Source organism: Homarus americanus, unplaced genomic scaffold (genome assembly GCF_018991925.1).
Source record: "Homarus americanus isolate GMGI-L3 unplaced genomic scaffold, GMGI_Hamer_2.0 scaffold12516, whole genome shotgun sequence".
In the NCBI taxonomy this organism is placed as follows: domain Eukaryota; kingdom Metazoa; phylum Arthropoda; class Malacostraca; order Decapoda; family Nephropidae; genus Homarus; species Homarus americanus.
The window spans coordinates 1,064-5,189 of NW_024744886.1; the positions used below are offsets into that span (position 1 = coordinate 1,064).

A 4,126-nucleotide genomic window follows, 5' to 3' on the forward strand; every position below is an offset into this window, starting at 1 on the left:
TTTAGACAATGTTAAAACACGTTTCTTCTACGACGTTTTGCTCAGAAATTACTTAAAATTACCTAATCTCCCTGCTATATTTAAGTCATTTGTGAGGGAAACGTCATTGAAGAAAAGTGGGTTAATATTGGTCCATTGGCTGTCCGCAGGTTCCCACCGCGTTTACCCGAGGTTATACTCCTAACTCGTCTCCTCCTCGTAGGTTAGGTTAGGTAGGTTCTTTGGTATGAGAATTAGTTTTTGGTGTACTTTGGTGTTTTATTCAAATTTGACCTCTATTTTATTGGCAAAATTAGCAGTTTGTTAAAATTGAAAATGTTATTTTTTGGCAAAACGTTACTTTACAAAAAAAAGGGCACATTTGAGTAAAACACTGAAAAATCTAAAAAAAAACACTCATACAAAACCCGAGGACAGCCAATGGACGAATATTTTCCTAAACCATCGGAACAACACATTGATCAACAACTCCATGGTTGTCCACTTATATTAATTCACCAGGGGCTTATCTCAAAACTATTGATTTGCGCCACAAATGAAGGTCAAATTCGTTCATTACATCAAAAACCACCGGAAAAACATACTTTCAACTTTGATGTTATATAGTGGCAACAATATACCAATACAGTACTTCACTAGACGACCCAGCACAATTAACTAAATTAACCATTAAATACACTCTGTCTAACCATAATAACTCTCCAATAACTTCTTAGTATTATTAATGTTAAATATCTGGTATAATATTATGAATAAATGTCTTACCGATGCCTCAGGCCGATATTTTCGGGGCTGTCAGATCGTGGTACACTTAGTCCGTCCTCCACCTTCTTCCTCTGTCTTGTGGCTCCAGCTGGTGATGGATCCAAAAACCACCAGACGAGAAACTCTCCCCCTGTACCCCGTGATGAAGGTTTAGTAGTGCTGTTAACTCATAGATGGCGCTCACCTCCATATCATTCCGTATCTTATTACCTTTTTACGTTGAATATATAAAACAGCTATTTGAATTATCATTTATTACCATTTACATAAAACTATGTTAGCATGTAATAGAGTCCATAAAAATAAAATGATTTTTGATGTGAAATAACTGAAAAACATAAATATTTCAGTAATTTAACAAGAAAGAAAATGTGCCTTCGTTCTTGGGGCACTATATATATACAAACTTTGAAGTATTCTCACCACATTCATTAACAATACTGTACGTTAGTAAAGCCTATATGTTGGTGGTACTTATATACTGCCTGGAATACTTAAGTACTGCTGGTTTACTTAAAGGGTGAAACTTTTATTATTTAGAATCAGTGTGACGTTGAACCATTTTTATTGTTACCAATACTTGTCACGATGTTGTCCAATAAGGCTTTTGAGACTTTATGGTTTGCTTGAATGGCTATAGGCAGTTGCTTACACTGTTAAAGAGGCCAATGAATTCTATAGTAGATTTAGGAATGTATAGAAGGAACCCAGCCAGACATTTATTGAATTAGTTTATTTTATTACCAAGCTTAAAGACTTTTCATTTTTAAATGAGCTTATTATGAGTGACCATTATCTACAGATTCAGATGTGTATTTATGTGGAAGTGACAAATGTAGAGAAACTTCCAACTTTAATATGCGCTGTATTTCTTTTATTCATAATCTTTCACATCAAAGTCAATTGTGATCTGGTTTTTGAAGTTTTGATAAATATAGCATGACGAATTCTACGACTTTCTATGGGCGGCCAGAAACAGACACCACCACAGTAAAGCCGCTAATGGTTGTTACGCCCGTTTAACTCCCGGTAAACCACATTCATTAATCTCTATAGTGAAAAATTAACAAGTTATAAATAGAAAAATATTAAACTAGCAATAGAAAGGCGATAAATAATCACGACATAGTGAAGTTTTATGGAACAATTATCGAGAAATGAAATGTCTTAAACACTTGTGATGAGGTGGTTAGCCCAGTTAAGAGGTGGTTAGCCCAGTTAAGATTTTCCCGCCTAATTCACATGTATCACCCCCCTCCCCCCACCACTGCCGTCCTTAAATACTCTGAAAGCTGTGACGGGAGGTCAGTACTGATCATAACCTCAAAGGAAGTAATACTACTGGATCCATGGATATACATCTCTTCATTCTTCAAATGCTGGTGTTATTTTTCTTGAGTACAATTTTCTTGTTGGTTAAAAATGAGTTTTGTTGATTAACTATTTATATTTGATATAACTTGGTTATATATTAATGTATTTAGTGAATTATTTCTGTGTGATTGAGTTTGATACAAAGTATACTTCTATATTTAATCTCTGATTACTTGCTTGTTCCAGATATCCGAGAACTACGTGGAATAACTACTGGAAATGGTTTAGTGAGGGGATGAATTTGAGTTTCGTTCTAGTTGAAAGTGGACCAATCCAGCTTCACCCACGGCACAGTGACCTACCTACCTTCGTTATGTGGGCAGTTAAGGACGAACCCGGCTAGAGTGGGGAAGAATTATAGGAGCGGGAACTGCTGTATTTATTTAACTGTAGATATGATCGACATATTTCTACAATAAACTTGATTTTAAATTTTAAAATTCCGTTTTTTAGTTCCTTTAATAACGGTGTTCTGGGGAGTTTTAGACCAATTTAAGACTAGACTCGACATTTCTCTAACTTGTATACAATTTAGCAGCTTAAAAAATTTAGGTTCACATAAGATCGGAAACTACTATTGTTCTTGCTAGATGAGCCTTAATTCGGCTTCAAGACGCCACCAGACCATCTAGCACAATACATTTACTTGGTAACTTCAATCGAGCAATGTGTGAACTCTAAACTTTCATCCATCTGAAGCTTCCCACCTGAATGAATGTACGAATGGAATCTCGAGCCTAGAGCAAAGGTTTTTTTAACTGATCATTGATTATCTGCCAGGGAAGCAATATAGAAATTAATATACCTTACCAGTGAGGATAGTAGGCGTGTATCCTTACTGCACCTGGTGTCCACAGCCACTTTCTCAAACCTGCACAGGAGTCCACCTGGTCCCATACCTCCTTGAAACCTGGCAGTTTAGGTGGCCGAATTTACTGTTGAATACATATAAGATGCTGTGTGGTCATGATACAACCGACTCTATACTTGTTAATGTAAATGCTCCATCAATTCTTGTCTTTGAACCCCTTGTGCTTTATCGTCCATTTTAATTCCATTTTTCCCTTGCCAATTCATAATCGGTATAAATAGAAAGGTGGTAGTTCAGTGGCCAGTAATTATGGTGGAAGACCCACTTGGTGAATACCCGAGGGAAGAACAATTCTGTATTTGAGGCCAGATTCCTGCTACCACAATGACCCGAAATGGGAGGATAAACGAGGAAAATTGAGTTTATATAATGCTTGTATAACCTAGCTCAACACGGTACATGTTCTGGGTGAGGTCAGTAGTTCTCCTGGTCTGGCTACTGAGGAATGTCTCCAGCACAATACTAACGCCTACATTTCCCCCAACCACTCGAAGTAGCTTCTCCTTCACAACCTCGAGGCCCTTGTACTGGTAGCTCCTACCCTGAATCTGTAGGCAGCAGCGTTTCTGGAACAATCCACTCCTACTTCATATGTTTAGGAACTCCATTGGCCACCACGTCTGAGCTCACTCGTCTTGGGTGGTAGATTTACATAACTTGTTACCTTAAGTATAGCTGTACTACTACACCCTCCACCACTGCTAGTACTCGTCACCATAATTACTACTGTACTTATTACAGTACTACCACTACAGTAACGTACTCCCAACCTCCATTACTGTACTGTCATTCACATTATATTACAACATTCCTATACAAGAAACCGTTGATTGTTTAACCCTTCACTAATAGTCCTCACAGCTACAGTAGATATATCTCCCTACAGTGTATACCCCGGTACCCTTAGTTATCTACATGCACAAGGGGATACAGACGGGATATACTATGACACTATTTAGCAGAAAATACAGCAGATAAACTGAATTACAACTCCTAACTGGGGCTGACATGTGACAAGTTTTGTTGCTGTATAGAAGTTATATACACCGAGAGGGGTAGAGGGCCTCAAACTGTACAAGACAAAGAACAAATTAATGGAAAGTGGAAGCAAACCAT

The 4,126-nt window shown here is 37.5% G+C and overlaps 1 long non-coding RNA gene across 1 annotated transcript; it reads left to right on the forward strand.

Annotated features, from left to right (window-relative positions):
* Positions 1 to 270: 270 nt before the first annotated feature.
* On the forward strand, positions 271 to 2,579 carry LOC121878246. The gene is made up of 2 exons (XR_006091114.1): positions 271 to 2,163; positions 2,326 to 2,579. It is a non-coding gene; the product is annotated as an uncharacterized LOC121878246 (long non-coding RNA).
* The last annotated feature ends 1,547 nt before the right edge of the window (positions 2,580 to 4,126 follow it).